This window comes from Urtica dioica, chromosome 8 (assembly GCF_054948205.1).
Source record: "Urtica dioica subsp. dioica isolate 48M chromosome 8, U.dioica_male_clone48M_v1_H2, whole genome shotgun sequence".
Lineage (NCBI taxonomy): Eukaryota > Viridiplantae > Streptophyta > Magnoliopsida > Rosales > Urticaceae > Urtica > Urtica dioica.
In genome coordinates, this window is record NC_142763.1 from 9,887,099 (window position 1) to 9,905,173 (window position 18,075).

Here is an 18,075-nt window from a genome sequence, read left to right on the forward strand (position 1 = left end):
GGGTATACTTGCAAACATGGATTTAAATGTCGCCGAAATTCCCCGATTTTCGCCGGCGGTGTCGTTTTCGCCGGGAAAACGGCCGACGAACTCATGAAAGTCGTTTTTCCATGTTATTTCGTTTGATTTTCTCTGAAAATGACATGCCGTTTGTCCATGTTATGTCGTTTTCGGCTTGAAACTATAAACTCATATTCTGGAAAAATAAAATGGCGGAAGCAAAATGAGGAAGAAGAAGATGAGAGAGGGGAGAGGAGAGAGACGAAGTGAGAAGAGGGAGAGAGAGAGAGAGAGACCTGACCTACAATACACTACGTATATAATATACAATCACTGCATAATAGATAACATATTATATCATGACCTGACCTATATGCACTAAGGCCCATTTTCAACAAAAATGTGTAATAAGTGGGAAAATTACAATACTAACGCTTATACGCTTCTTTCAAAACATTATAATGTTTTTCTTTTTTTTTTTGAAATATTTAGGATATTAATACATTCAATATACACTCTTTAGTATATATATTACACAATTATACAATTTCAGTCTACATATTTTAGTATACAATTACATGGTACTGTATAAAAAAAAAAATTAAAGTGATAACAATGATAAGAGTATACAAAATAATTGAATGAGCGAAAGACACAAATACTACTTCAAAAATGTTAATTTCGATGATAAAATTAATAAGAGCGTTCATTTTGCAGGTGCGTTTGCGCTTGGCCAATTTTGACGCACGTAGGTAAAAACTCAAATTATTATGATGAAATCATGAATTAGGACTACCAACATAATTGCAATCTGTATTGTATAATTTTGTAATAATTTTATTTAGCACTGCAGTTAAATAGCCTTCTTCAATCATTGAAATTTTATTTTAACAGCCAACGTTCGATTGATAATTGAAAATTCGTTACTCAACTTATGAACTAATCGAAAGGGTCAAAAATACCTTTTGACCGGTTTTAAATTAAAAAATAAATAAAATAATAAATTATTTACATGGCAGTTTCTTAACTTAATTAATATTTAATTAATTTTCTTTCTCCATATAATTGTTGATAAGTGTTAATGACAGTTTATCATAGTTTTGTTTTTTGTTTGCTGTTTAAATTGATTAATGGTAGTTTAACAAATGGGTTTTAGAATTACTTGTTTTTTTACGCTATAGTAGTTTATAACACACTTTTTTATTTAAAATATTCAGAAATGAAAGCTTACCCATAAATAATTGAAATCATACATGCATGTATTATACAAAGAATAATCAAACACGTGCAATTTATGATACTACATAACAAAAAATTGAAACGTAAAAGTCCTTGAATGCTCTCTTTCCTGGATTCAGGCTGAAATACAGCTCAATTAAAAAATAAATATTAATTATTAACTATACGAGATTTAGAAAGAAAAAATCAGAAACACATAATTGATAATTGTAGTAACTGTTATTACATATAGTGAACGCCGTTAAATAAAACTTGTTATCGTAGAGGGAGACATCTGGCTGAAAAAGCATAACATGCAATGACTAATGACTAAGTCAAGAATTGGAGAGATCGTGATTGTACCACCTTGCTTGTGTTTAGCAGCTGCTGACAAGTAACAGACATGTAATAACATTTGCCACGTTATAATAAGGAAGAATTTCGCAATAATGCGTTTTTTATGAGCAAAAAACAGCTGTATTTATATATATAGACAAATGTCAAGCGTATAAGAGAGGAAAGAAAATACAGCTGCCCAAAGCGACGTGGCTTGCTCAGGATTCATTAGCTTGTTCTTAATTTTTTTTTTAATTAATCTATGTAGATAAATGAAAGTTCAGGAAGTATATAACAACAACTCTTTTAATGAGTTGGTTTTGATTGCGAGATTCTACAAAGAAAACATGTCTGAAAATATTTTTGTATTGTTATGAGAAATATCTGATGTTGGACTTAATGTTATGATAGTACCTATAATAATAGAACCGAGAGAGAGAGTATGTGGATAGTAACAAATCTATTTTGAAAGGCGGTTTGACCCATTCTTGTTTGCTTTCTTCAAGTTTCATTATATCTCTGTAACAGTTTAAGAAGAAAAAAGCTTGCGTTTATGCATTGTTTTGAATAATGAAATGTTAAGCCACTTCTGATTCTAATTTTAAATTTTTTTGTATTATGCATTCATATATGTTAACGTTTGGATGGGAGGTATATCCAGGGTGGGCAAAGAAGGGGTGAGAGAGAGATAGAGAGATTGAATTCATAGAATCATCAATCAATATGAAAAACCATACACAATTCCGAGCCCAATACACCAAAACCTACTAGAAAATAAACTCTGTTCACAATTCAAGAAGTGAACCAATCCCTCCGATTAGACTCCACTATCCAGCTAATAGAAAATTAATAGTCTAAAATAATAGATTAAACAACTCTTTTCATAAGCCTACCCACTCCGAACACTTATTTATACTAAAACATAATTAAATAAATAAATAGCATGTAACTCAATAACTAATGTACTAATTTACCAAACCTAAGAGCAGCCAATGCATATGTCACGACCCGCGAGCTCTAGCTCGCACGCGAGCCGCGAAGTACTTACATCTCTTTCCTCCAGAATATTTAAATAAACATAGCATTTGTATATAGTAAGCGGAAATAAATTAAATAGCTATAAGACATATATCATAAGTAATAGAATTTTCGGGGAAATTTTTCGCTTTTATTTCACATACAAGTCTTATAGCGACTATATACATAACAAAACACACTCGTTTGTTTTGGACATATCTTACATATAACTTATATACAAACATGGACGCAAAACAAGTAACTAGAATACAAGTTTACTAGTTACATAATAAAACACCATTTTTCCCCGTTTAAAACAAAAACTCTCATTGCCACAGGTCGAGCGACGCAAGCCTGGACTAGATCTCCTCCTTCTACCCGAGTAAAGCCTTTCCTTTGCCTACATTACCAAGGGTCATAAACTATGAGTCGAAAGACTCAGCAAGTGGGAGTCTATCTAGTAATAAAAGCGACTAGATGACATGTGACGTGCACATAACACATAAATTATGCATGAAAGACATATGATTCCTATCATATGATATGCAAGCACGTGCATACTTACTACATGTGAACTTGTCATCCTGATCTTCAGGTCATCCAACCACCCACTGCAACAACCCTCAGAATGACAAGTAGCCAACCCTCAGACCCGAGCAATTTAATCATGAGGGTGACTCCAAGTTTTAAACTTCGTCTAGGATCCTCTAATGGTACCATCTCCAATCATAGGGGCGCTCAGGAGCTCCCTGAAAGCTCAGACGTGCCCGGCACGCTGGCAGTTACCAATTACAACACTGCGCCCGTCAGGTATCCCTGACAAAAACACAAGTCTTCAGACTTGCTGGTACCACCGACATCTGTTCTTTTTAAATGTTTGGTACCCGATGGAATCAGAGTACAGCCCTAAACTACAACGGGAAGAGCATCGTTTCGAGTAAAACTCGATTAAATATTGTTTAATATGCTCGTCATAGTATTTTGAAAGAGAAATCAAGGTGTGACCCTTGTAGTCCCTAGAACAGATATCTCAGCTGGAATCTGAGAAACGTCTGTCCCTGCTTTTCCCGTAAACCCGTCTATCGGGTGAATCTAAAATTAGTAAGTCAAAGGAAGATTAACTAATCAAATAAGAAACGGCTTGGGTTGTTAGCGGGTTACGCTTGAACTTAACGGGACAAACCCGAAGCTACATTTTCAATAATAGTAGCCGAAGCCTTAATCTTGATTAGTTTGTCAAATTCATGGGCTTTCAACTACTCTTGTTTACTAACACAGTAAAATGCACATAAACATGTGATTCCCTTGGTAAGTAGTTGACTTAATTCCCACTTACATGGACTCCTGATTCGCTAGCTCCTTCCCCCTCTAACGCCTAATCGTTACGGCGATAGCTGAAAATATCTGAGGAATAAAATGGAGCGTTGAACACCATTAGTTCTGCACTAGCAGAAATACTAGTCTACAAATTCTCATCCCAGAGAAACTGAACAAGGCGCACGGAACTCATATCCGTCACACGCAAAACATACGTTCTTACTTAAGAGAATCAGAGAAAACAAGAACACGATTCCCACATGAAACAGTGATCAAGAGAGAGAACAAGTCCTACAAGTAGCGACTAAACATGAAACTCGAGATTAGCTATGCTAAGGAAGCATTTAATAACCCAAATCCCTTGGGCCGAGCCCAAAACTAGAACCGAAACTCAACGTTAAGAACCCAAGAGGGAGAAAAACTTGTTCCTTTCCACAACGATCCACAAGAACCAAAATCACTACTCTTAGACTTGTAAAGAAAGTCTTACCTCTAAGATCATAGAAATTAGAATAACCCGTTGGTTAGACTATAAGCGTAGTTAATAAAACAACCCGTTTAAAAACTATAGATATAGGTTTTGAAAATAATACTAATCTTAATTATGGAAATATGTTATAATAAGTAAAATAATTAATTAAAAATAATTAGAATACTTAGCTTAAATAATAATCAAGAAAGAATAATAATAAGGTTGTACAAACCTTTATTTTCAAAACCACTTAATTATTTTTTTTCAAAACTTAATACTTGTAATAAGAAACATAAAATATGGTTTAGCTTAATTATGAGCTGTAACAAAAATACTTTAAGCTTAATCATAAGCTTATAGGTTATAAAATTATTTTTGAAAAACATTACAATACGGGAATGTTTCGGATTCAATCACACACGTTCGGTACTCGTAACTCACGGAAACCGACACTCACGGAAACCGACACTCTCGGTTTATCTCGAACCCACGAACCATAGCACACCTGAAGCACCCGATTTGAATCCGAAACAACTCACTAACTCACGTGATTAGTATCATAAACGTACATAACTATTTTACGAATAATATTACATATTATAGTTAAAAGACTTTTAGTAGAAACGACTCGGTTAACAATTAGAGTCGGGAGCCGGTACATTCACGACTCGTCGTCGCCGCCGTCGCTGTTCAAACGCATCGTCGCCGACGCGGAAACGAAAGGATGCCGAGTCGCTGTCGTCGCTGCGTAACTCACTCTGCCTCGACACGCTGAGGTTTCGCAGCCCGTGTCTGCACCGTCGCTGCGCGCTGTCACAGCCTCAAGACATCTCACCGAGCCGTTGACGTATCGCTCGAACTGAACAGCCCCTCTTTGCCTTGTCGCTGAACCCGAACAGCCCTCGCTGCTCGCCCGCGACTCGCCGGAACCATCCTTGCTGCATCCTCGTACCTGCGGTACGAGCTCGGAGAGACACGCAGCACCAACAAGAGAGCATGGTTAGATTAAAAATTGAACCGAGGATACCCAAGTTTCTCGATTCGAAATCAATTCCCGAACAAGGCATTCGGAAATCGAACACTCACCCGATCCTAACCCGTCCCACGCTCAGCAACAACAACAACAAAAACCAAAGACGAGCAACACTTTCAACCAAGTAAATTTTCTAAAAAGAACCTATGTTATTCACATCCTAGCGAGTCTCCGACTCGTCTAAAAACACCACAAATTCAGATCCGATCCTACGCATATCAGTACCACACCACAGACAAAACAAAAATCCACTCAACATACTTCAAAGCCAAGCACATACTCTGAAATCCGAAACCTCCAAAAATCAGCCCAAAAGTGAACCAAAACACAACTTACGTGAAAACTGAAATTGAACAAGTAAAACTCCAATTTTCAACACTTAAAATCAGAGTCCTAATCAACAATTAACTAATTCAAGCATCACACATGAAAACCCCCAATTTTCCCTTCCAAATTTTCGGCCAAAGTATCCATAAAAATCTGAAAATCCTAACTCAAATAATTTCAGCTCACTACAAGCACAAACCGAGCCCAAACACAAGCAACCCACGAAATCAACCAAATGAACTCAAAAACCCCTAATAGGAAAACATAGGAATCGGACTAGAAACAAAGAAAACGAGTTGGATTTCCTACCTTGATGTAGAAAACGAACCCACAACTCTCGGCTTCTCCTACTCCACGAAATCCCGCTCAACCTTGTGGAGAGAACAAAATCGGAGCCAATGATTCTCAGCGTGATTGAAGAAGATGAACGAAGGAAAAGAAAAAGAAATGGAGATGAAGAAGATGAATAACGGGAAGGAGAAGAAGAGGACGAACTCACCTAAACCACTCCGGCGTCTCTCGGTCGTTGTTCTCTCTTTTTTTTTTCTTCCGTGCGTTTTTTTTTTTCCCCTTCTTGCTTTGGTTTGTTCCAACGTGAAAGTGAAAAGATAAGGGTAATAGAAGAGTCTAGAATACTATATGTGTGGCTGAGAAATTAATGGGATAAGGACCAAAAATAATCCTACTAACTTCCTCATTCTCAAATTTCCTTTCAAATAAACCACCTTTTGTTTGCAAATCGATCCTTTTACTCTCAAAATAAACATCTCGTCCATAATTAAATGGAAACGATTTAGAAAATAAACCGAGATAATTTCTCGTTGATTCTAATTTATTTTGAATATATTTAAGGTGTTTCGGAAATTATTTTCACTCCCGAGACTCTTCTTAGTACTCGAGGACTCACCGAAAATATTATTCGGGAAATTAAAATCATTCGAGTCCAACTCGAAATTCTCAACTCATTCCGAAATCTTTAATTGACCTTAAATATTTATTTTCTAAATCTAGGACCATTTCACGCTCTAGTGAAATTATAATTTGCAACAATACTCGATTCAAGGAAAAAACTCGTTCATTGATTCCAACGTTCACAAGACGAGTTACACAAAAAGCCTTACTTTACAGCATACCTCCGATGAGTCTACGGAACTGATGCTTCTGAGGAAGGGTGACAGATAGGCTAAAGGGTGGGCTTTCAGCTTTTCTATGAGGGGGTTTTTAATATTATTTTATTATTATAATGCTTTAGCTAGCTATAATGCTTTAACCCTATAGGCTACGTAAGCTAGCTAGGGTTTGTGAAAGCTCACACGTCCATTCACCTCTGCTCTCCTCAAAACCTGGTGGTACATTAATCTCTCTCTTCTCTGACACTCCCTTCCTCTGCCTCGTCACCTTGATACGTAATAACGTGTGATATATTAAAGCGGATTTATATATGTATGGTTCATTGATTTCAACTATCGCAATTATTGATTTTTGCATAAATGAGATTGTCGTTCGTCATATATAAATTGGGTTCACCGGCTTATCTGCTGTTTTTTAAGACCACAAGCAAAAAGTCACGCGCATGAGAATAGTTTGCGATGAAAAAGAAGAAGAAGAGAGCACAGTGGTTCCCAAAAAGTTCAACAAAGCTCTTCTTACTCTATCTATCTACTTCTTCTCACTTAATTCCTCGTCACGTGACTTCTATTATTATGGCTGTGTATTGCGATGACGATGTGATATGCCCTTGAAAAAGACGTAAATCATAAATAAACAACTAATTAACATATGTATGGTTGTGCGTTGAATATAGGAATCTAACCACACTATGTGTATATATTAAAGCCGGAGGAAAATGTTTTTCTTTTAATCTTAATACTACCTTAATTTAACTGTTAACTATTTTCTTTCTCTCTCTCTTTTTTTTTTTGCTAGCAAACTGTTAACTATTTTCAGGAATCCCCGGTGGGCGATGACGAACAATTTTCATAGCAAGTTAGCAACTTCTTCAACTATAAAAAGTTTTGCCTAAAAATTAAAACCCGTCACAAAAGTATTAACAAAGAGAGTGAGAATAAAGAAACCCACATCCTCATTTTAAAGGAATAATACTAGAATTATGATCACTTTAATAATTTTGTACCAAAATTCATTAATTACATTTTAATAAAAAAAATTATTACTTATCTATAGGAGAGAGAAATGTTTGGTATCAAAATATTTCTAAATGACTAGTCATTTAATTTTTTTTTGTATTTATTTCTTAATCATTTAATTTAATTACATTTAATATTTTAACAAACACATTATGTTTAAAAAATAAATAAACTAACACATTTAACTCTCTCTCTCTCTCTCTCTCTCTCTCTCTCTCTCTCTCTCTCTCTCTCTCTCTCTCTCTCTCTCTCTCTCTCTCTCTTGCGTGGCTGATTATATGGGTTGTTAAATGCTAACGGCGTCGGACTGCATAAAAGCGACGTATGGTTCATTTTCGTTCTTGATATTTATTTTGTTCTTCGTGTTAGATTTTGTTCTTCCTTTACATTTTTTTCCTAGTTTAGAGTTTAGATCTTTTCATTAATATATAATGTATGCGAAATGGAGTGATATGTGAAGTAAATTAATATAATTTTTTAAAAGTTTTTTGGAATCTGGAAAAAAAAATTATTTCTTTGAAGATCTATTGATATCTTTGTCAATAAATTTTTGTACGTCAATAAATCTTCAAAGAATATGAAAGTGAAGTATTAAAAGAGATGTAATTTATAAGAGAAATGAAAAAGGAAATTAATAAAGTTAAAAAGGTGAATGTACAAAAGGCAGTAATAGTTCCAAATTAAAACACAAGTAATGGGTTTTGATACTATCAAAATGATCATAATTTCGATATTATCTCAATTTTAAATATATGTTTCTCTTTACTCTGGTTTCCATCGAATCTTCTCGAATCTAAATAATTCAATAAAAATTAAATTGGTTGTCGTTTTTTCTTAATTAGATTTTTCATGTTTTACGCATACCCAATTTTTCTTGTGTTGTTTAAATGGAGAGAATATATAAAAGAAAGGAAATTATGATGGAAAATGTCTAACTAACATTGGGATTTCATTGGAAAAATTACATGGATGGTATTTTAAAAGTGCAACGTTCCAAATATAGTTGGTGTTTTGAATCCTTTCAAAGTTTAGAGGTTTTCAAACTGTAAATGTCATCTTTCTTTTAAATAAAATAGTAAACAGTAAATTAAATTAAATATAACCCAAAACAGTAACAATATTTGGATTAAAAAAAAATCTATAAACATAAAAAAAATGACAATTAAAAACTTGAAAAAGATTATTTTTGTGATAAATATTTGGACCATATTAGTTTTAAAAAAAACACTATCACAAACAATTTTCACAAATATATTCTATTTTTCATGAAAAATAGGGTGGAAAATAAAGCGTCTAAATTTTAAATGCGGGCCGTATAAATTTCTATTTTCTCACTTTATTCTCATATTTACCCTTTATTTTCCATAACATCAAAAACAAGATATAATTTTTATTTTTCCTCTTAATTTCACTTCCATTTATATGATCACTCGTGTTTTCTCATTCTCTCATATATTGAATTCCAAACGGGTAACAGAGGATAGTCTATGAGGTGTCAGTTTCCTTCTAATGCAATTCTTGCGTATGCGGTCAATCTTGGTATCCTTTTTTTTATATAAAATTAAGAAGTAAAAAGTTATTCAACTTTTCGTTTTGTTGCAACTATTTACGATTTTGTATCTTAAGAAGCTTAATAGAATTTCAAGGAATATGCAAATAAAAAAATAAAAATAAAAACTTGTAAATTTCGGATTCACACATCTTATAATACAATGAACTTGATAAGATTATAGCTAGTTTCTAGTAATGGTATCCGATTCTCTACCAAAGTTCATTGAAAAGACCAAGCATTTTGTGCCTTTCTTTTTCTTCTAGCACAAAACATAGCTCACAAAGTTCACAACATCATAGCAAAAAAATAAGAATTTTTTTTTTCCTTTGACATAAATTTTGTTGTTCAGTCACCATATCTTATCCAATGGTGAAAATAATAATAATAAATATTATTTTGCTAATTAATATTCAGAAATGAAAGCTTACCCATAAATAATTGAAATCATACATGCATGTATTATACAAAGAATAATCAAACACGTGCAATTTATGATACTACATAACAAAAAATTGAAACGTAAAAGTCCTTGAATGCTCTCTTTCCTGGATTCAGGCTGAAATACAGCTCAATTAAAAAATAAATATTAATTATTAACTATACGAGATTTAGAAAGAAAAAATCAGAAACCCATAATTGATAATTGTAGTAACTGTTATTACCAATTATTAATCATACGTGATAAAAAAAATAATAATAAAAAAACCCAAAACTCAAGAATGAATTCATAGAATCATCAATCAATATGAAAAACCACACACAATTCCGAGACCAATACACCAAAACCTACTAGAAAATAAACTCTGTTCACAATTCAAGAAGTGAACCAATCCCTCCGATTAGACTCCACTATCCAGCTAATAGAAAATTAATAGTCTAAAATAATAGATTAAACAACTCTTTTCATAAGCCTACCCAGTACTCCGAACACTTATTTATACTAAAACATAATTAAAATAGCATGGAACTCAATAACTAATGTACTAATTTACCAAACGAGTGTACCATGCTAAGTAGAACTAAAAAAGTCAGGATGAGTCTACGGAAGTGATGCTTCTGAGGAGGGGCTCTTAAGAACGGAGCGAAAGCGTGAGGCACAAAGAGACCTTTGACTCGCCTGACGTGAAGCGCTTCGTTTGTGGGAGCTCGAGCTTGGTGAATATGGTCAAGTTTGCAGCTGGAAAGCAGGATTTCTTCCTCGGTTTCTCCTATTTCGTTTGTGTTCGGTTCGTCCTCGGAATCCCGTGGATTTTCTCCCACGGGCTTGAGTTCGACGTCTTTCAACACTACTGTCGGTATCTTTTGAATATAGTATACCAACAAAAAAAAATTATGATCAAGTCAGCGAAACATTCTTCTTCTGATTCACTTTAATTATTGTTGAACACTGAAATCACATTGTGAACGATAAATTAACTTTTAATATTTTGTCCCTTCTTTTGGATTTAGGCTTATAGTTTAGTGGCACGAGAATGGAGATCATCTTCGATCAACATGAATACCATCATTTAGACAAAATTCTGTAAGTGCTCTAAATAGTGGATCATTTTATATGTGTTTTTCGATTTCACAAGAATAAAGAAAGCTGATATGAACCTTGAAGATTTCAATAGAATGGTACTGAATACAAGATAATCAAGGAATTCGAGAGACCCCAAACTCTCTCAGAAGGCTAGCCTTGCACAAAGGTAAATGATTATTTCTAACCTCTATTTATAGACTAAGTGACAGTCAACATATAAATTATATTTCCAGTCCTAACAAAAACATCTATAGTTCTGGACTATCCCACGAACCACGTATTAAATGAACATTTTGGAGCCAAAATTACCAAGACATGAGAAAAGGAAAGCAATTTTCTTTTGTGTTGTCATACATCTTTTGTGTTGTCATACATCTCTTGGCAACGTGAGTGTTGTCGTAACATAACCTTATCACATAATTATTAACCTTATCTCTTTCTGAAAAAAATAAACTTATCTTTTGCAGCCTTTTTTTTTTTTGCTTACCCCAATGCTTTTATCTTCTGCCAACTGAAATTTTTTACATTTCATTCATGTCCCACCTCGTTTAATTAAAGTCCCACCTCGTTTTATTAGTTATTTTGTTGGACATAACGTTAAATGACATTTCATTCAAACAACTAATGGTTCGAATAGAATTAACCATGCAAGTGTCACTGTGAAGTTTCAAGACACATGAATGTGAACTAAAATAAATATCCACTTTCTATTCAAAAAGCCATGTTTACGCATGAAACATTATATATAATACGACAACAATATATATACTTTTTTTTTTTCAACCCCTATGTGTGTGAATCAATGAGACAAGCTAGAGATATGACATGTGTGACGAGGGGTTCTCTTTTGTGTTGTCATACATCTCTTGGCAACGTGAGTGTTGTCATTGTAACATTAATTATTAACCTTATCTCTTTCTGAAAAAAAAAAAAAAAAAAAACTTATCTCTTGCAGTTTTTTTTTTTTTTTTTTTTTTGCTTACCCTAATGCTTTTATCTTCTGCCAACCGAAATTTTTTACATTTCATTCATGTCCCACCTCGTTTTATTAGTTATTTTGTTGGACATAACATTAAATGACATTTCTCTCTAACCAAACAAATAATGGTTCGAATAGAATTAACCATGCAAGTGCCACTGTGAAGTTTCAAGACACATGAATGTGAACTAAAATAAATATCCACTTTCTATTCAAAAAGCCATGTTTACGCATGAAACATTATATATAATACGACAACAATATATATATATATATATATATATATATATATATGTGTGTGTGTGTGTGTGTGTGTGTGTGTGTGTGTGTGTGTGTATTGAGCAGGAAATAAAATTTCAGGAAAGGCAGATGTGTCTAAATTTATTTCATAAGGGTAAATTAAAATAATTATTTTATCATATGCTTAATTATTTCAACTCATTTAATTGTTCACTTGATTAAAAAATATGGTTATAAGTATATACTTGTCATGTGTAAACATATAAGATATATGTATGTCTATGGAATTTATGTATGGTATTATATATGTATTTGTGTTATTATAAACCAAACCAAATATCAAATATCAGCCAGTTTACTGGTTCTTGAAAGGAAAAAATAAAAAGGTCCAGTCAAACCTATGTGTAATTGTGTGTTTTAGTCTTGCTCTTAATACAAAATTTCTCTCTTTCCTAAATAACAAGTTTCAAAGCACAAAAAGGACACCATGCATGATTGCCAGTATGAGTGGGATGCAATAATGGTGGGATGCAGAACATTCAACGAATTATTTTTTGTTTCAGCCATGAACTCAAATTATTAGTTTAAATTTTATATATATATATATATATATATATATATATATATATATATATATATATATCAAAATTTAAAAGCAGATTCATATATGAAGACAAAAGTCCCAATAGGACATATTTTTAACTGTAAATGTGTGAGTTGTCTATGCTTCTACTCGAGCATGATCAACTTTTTGTTTGCTCAACTTGCTCTCCATATATTTATTGTTTTGCGTTCATAGGCTCACAATTTTTTTTTTTTAATATAAGCTTATTGTTTCTCACGAATTAACAAGTAATAAAAGACAATTTAAAATAATGATTGCATAACCACAAGTTTCCCTATAAACATAGACTTCATCCACAACAAGTTTTCATATCTTTCAACAAACACAGAAGTTAATAACATCACTGCGCTTCTCATCTCTCTCTCTCTCTCTCTCTCTCTCTCTCTCTCTCTCCCACTCTCTAAATTTGCCTATATCAAGTATCAACCACAAAAAGTTAATATCACCGCTAGAAGCATTTAAAAAAAATATTACCGCTACTCTCTCCCTCTCGCTTGATGTATATATATATATATACACAAGCAAAATGCCCGCGCGTTGCTTGATGTCTTTTAACAGTAAATTATTGAAATAATAAAAAAAAAATTAATGATGAACATGACGTCAAATAACTTACTAATTGTTAAGATTACATCAATAATATTTCATACATATATTTACATATCTTAATTTATAATGACTGAATTGTACAACTCAAATTGTACCAATGTTATATTTTATTTTACTTCAATGAAAAAAATTATATACACATATACAATAATTACCATATTACAAATCCTATTTCTAAAAATCAAATAGAGAATAAATACAAAATTGCAAATATAGATTATATATACATCTAAGTAAGGAAATTTTCTTCATAGTTAATATTTGTATTATTATTGAAAATCACAATTTTTTTTTTTTTTTTATAAAATACACATTTCTAATTATAAATAAATATTTAGCTTCTACACCTTTTTCTTTATTGTTTTTTACATGTAATTTGAGATAGTTGATACAAAACATATACGAAATAGATCAATAACATCATTGTAAATATAAGAGAAACTACATCGAAGACAATATGCAAAGTTGCAAATACAGTCTATGATGCTATATTTTTGTGTGTTTTTATTAAAATTGCTCTACAAATGTGTATTATTCTAGTGGGCTTTCTTTTAAAAAAGAATAGTGGGCTTTTATAAAGCCCATCTGAAACCCTACTACCCCATTATCTCCTCTGCATTTCTCTTTTCACAGCCGCTTCCCCCTCTCTCTCTATACCGATCGTCAATGGCGAAACCTCCATTTTTTACTACCACCAAAAATACATATGCACGCCATAGTCTCGGACATAGTAGAAATATGTGGCTGCGGTGAAACGTCTATGGTATCGGTCTCGGTATCAGACAGTTCGTATTCGATTTATTTGAACCGGTAATCGCATCTCAAACGTATTATTTTTCAGTAGTTATACCTCTACTTTTTTATTCTCTGTAGGGTTTTCTTTTTTTGTTTCATTTGCCCAAAATAAGAAAAATAAGTATTTAACTTGTTATAAGAAAAATATTTCTTTCTTTCTGATGCAAAAAACTTTTCCCAAAAAATCCCAGCCTCTCATCAACGAAAAGAATGAGACCACCACTTCTCCATCCACGGGTGAAGGCTACTTCGCCGATCAGGTCTCATTTTGATGATGTTGTGATTTAAGTTCTGCTAACATTTTTTTGGAAATATTATGGAGGGATTTTTTTATTTTATTTTTTCATGGTAAAACACTTATCTGGGTATTAGTATTAAGCAATTTTCTATAGAAAGACTAATAAAAATAAAGCTTATATATTTCCAATTTGTTGACAGATGCTCCATTATTTTTTTAAGGGGAAGATCTTCTGAACTTCATCAAGTAGGATCTTCTGGTAATCCTTTCCTATCAAAACAATTTAATTAATCTATTTTTTTTGTGCGATACTCGATCTCTCATGAGTCCAGCTTTTCTTTCTTTCTCTTATTGTTCTCGATTGTATTTTTTTTGTTCTATTCTGAAATATACACTTTTTCTCCAGACTGTTCTAATTTACTTGATCATTTCCCCATGTTCGTCAAGATTAGTTCTGCGCTGATGTCGAAGTTGAAGGTCTAGATCTTCCGGCTTATTTACTATCTTAGGCTGAGTATTGCGGATCACATACACTCGGCTTCGAGGACTGCCATTGCCGCATCTTCAACTTCAAGTGGTGGTTCGAACTGATCCACGGGTGAACGTTACCTCGCCGATCAGGTCTGATTTTGTTACGTGTGGTGATGGAGGAAAAGTGAGACTGAACAAAGAGAATGAACAAAAAAAAGTAAAAGAATGAACAAAAGTAAAAAAAAAAAAAAGTAAAAGAATGAACAAAAGATTAAAAAATGAAGTTAAACACAACAAATAGAAATTGATTGTGGTCAGATTGTTACATATTGATGTACAATGGCTGAATTTGTTGTATTGGTCTGATTGTAGTTTTGAAGACGAAAGAGCAGAAGTTGGTGTCGATTTCTTCGGTGAAGGAGCATGGAATATATAGGCCGCTTGGAAAGAAATGAAAAACTTTCCAGAAATTTCATGAAATAGCTGTTGATGATTTTTGCAATGCAAATATCTGGAGAATTCCAGACAATTAATTTACTTCGGGCAGCTCCAACGATTTAAAACTGTCATATGTGGATGTCGGTTTGTATTCCAGAATATTCTAAGTCAGAGTGGCATTTTTGTGATTTTTTTTTTCTTTTAGGAGTAGTTGTAATATTTTAATCAGAATGACATTGGCATGCCATGTAATTATGAGACTTTTAAAGGGTATTTTTGTCAAATTTTTTAAGTGTACTGTAGACTTAACAGTAATATGAGTCTGCGTGAATAGTGATTCCGGATTCTCCTTTATATATATATAATAATATATATATACATATTATATTTATGTTTGTGTTAATTAAAGGAGACATTGGGGTGTATGTTTATAGATGCTGACAGAAGATAGAGAGCACAGATGATTTGAAATGCATGGAAGCTATAGCATCTCACTCATTCGTGCTCTCTATCTTTCTGTCGTCGTCACTTTGATATTTAACATTATCACCTAAAGTCCCTCTGGTATAACCTGGTGTTTTTTAATCTAAATTTTTTTTATTTTTTTTATTTACTGTGTTATATTGTTCGTGGGGTATTTTTATGATAGTAGAGTTAATCTTTTGCTTTTATTACAGACGCATTGATTTTAAAATTTTGCCGATCTACATACATCTCTAGGGTTTTTTATGTATATGTATATTTCTAGGGCTGACCTCTAATTTCAGCGTGGCATACAATTTACAGATTCTCATTTGATTATGAGTGTATCGATGATCAAGTTCATTTCGTATTTCTGATGCGTGATTTTCCTACCGAAAGCTAGTTTTGAAAATCCACTCTTTCCATTTAATGTTTTGAATACCTTTTTATTTTACTTTATCCTGACAGATTATTGCAATCCGTATATTTATTCCACTGTTAAGATATATCTGAAGAAATAATTCACCCATACAAATAACATATGAGTTCTGTTATGAACTAGTATTTTTTTTAGCAACTACAAAACAAAAGCTTTGTTTGGCTTAGTTTAAGTGTTGTATATGTAATTTTGAGATGTTCTTTTCAATACCATCTGTATCAGTGTGCATACATTGGAATGTTTCTAAGAGCTGGAATCTATTTAGTGGCAAGTGTTTCGACACGTTTTTATCGTAAAAGGGTGTTTTGATGTCTGATGTCATAATTATTAAAAAGAAGAAGAAGAAATTTGAAGTCTCATTATGTACATTTTTTATTTATTAGAAGCAAAAATAACTTCCGTTTATTGCAAACCCTAAACCTACATTATTAGCTATATATAACAAAAAACAAAATATAAGCAAAATAACATATATATCTATGTATGGATTATATGTAATTTCTGCAGATTCAAAACCCTAGAATTGGAGGACGGTGGTGACCGAAAAGCCCTTTTGGAATGGTGGTGACCGGAAAAACCCTTTTGTAGGAACGATGTGATGAAATCAAGTGTGTCTTATTTGGTGAAAGCCAATATCATTCTTCAATAATCTTACCAGCTATTGTAACTTTGGACGATTACAGTTAATGTCGCCACAAACATTATACGACTAATTGGAAGAATGTATATGGGACTGAATGCAAATTAAGTTGTTTTTTAAGTCTTTATCTTTCTGGGAGAGTGTTTTTGAGGGATATAACTTTTTATAATGCCTTTTTATCAAGGGGTATACTTGCAAACATGGATTTAAATGTCGCCGAAATTCCCCGATTTTCGCCGGCGGTGTCGTTTTCGCCGGGAAAACGGCCGACGAACTCATGAAAGTCGTTTTTCCATGTTATTTCGTTTGATTTTCTCTGAAAATGACATGCCGTTTGTCCATGTTATGTCGTTTTCGGCTTGAAACTATAAACTCATATTCTGGAAAAATAAAATGGCGGAAGCAAAATGAGGAAGAAGAAGATGAGAGAGGGGAGAGGAGAGAGACGAAGTGAGAAGAGGGAGAGAGAGAGAGAGAGACCTGACCTACAATACACTACGTATATAATATACAATCACTGCATAATAGATAACATATTATATCATGACCTGACCTATATGCACTAAGGCCCATTTTCAACAAAAATGTGTAATAAGTGGGAAAATTACAATACTAACGCTTATACGCTTCTTTCAAAACATTATAATGTTTTTCTTTTTTTTTTTGAAATATTTAGGATATTAATACATTCAATATACACTCTTTAGTATATATATTACACAATTATACAATTTCAGTCTACATATTTTAGTATACAATTACATGGTACTGTATAAAAAAAAAATTAAAGTGATAACAATGATAAGAGTATACAAAATAATTGAATGAGCGAAAGACACAAATACTACTTCAAAAATGTTAATTTCGATGATAAAATTAATAAGAGCGTTCATTTTGCAGGTGCGTTTGCGCTTGGCCAATTTTGACGCACGTAGGTAAGAACTCAAATTATTATGATGAAATCATGAATTAGGACTACCAACATAATTGCAATCTGTATTGTATAATTTTGTAATAATTTTATTTAGCACTGCAGTTAAATAGCCTTCTTCAATCATTGAAATTTTATATTAACAGCCAACGTTCGATTGATAATTGAAAATTCGTTACTCAACTTATTAACTAATCGAAAGGGTCAAAAATACCTTTTGACCGGTTTTAAATTAAAAAATAAATAAAATAATAAATTATTTACATG

The 18,075-nt window shown here is 32.7% G+C and overlaps 1 long non-coding RNA gene across 1 annotated transcript; it reads right to left on the bottom strand.

Annotated features, from left to right (window-relative positions):
* Window positions 1-6,022: 6,022 nt before the first annotated feature.
* Window positions 6,023-6,301, bottom strand: LOC149387939 (uncharacterized). The gene is made up of 2 exons (XR_016300616.1): window positions 6,220-6,301; window positions 6,023-6,091 (listed from the first exon to the last, which is right to left on the bottom strand). It is a non-coding gene; the product is annotated as an uncharacterized LOC149387939 (long non-coding RNA).
* Window positions 6,302-18,075: the final 11,774 nt, after the last annotated feature.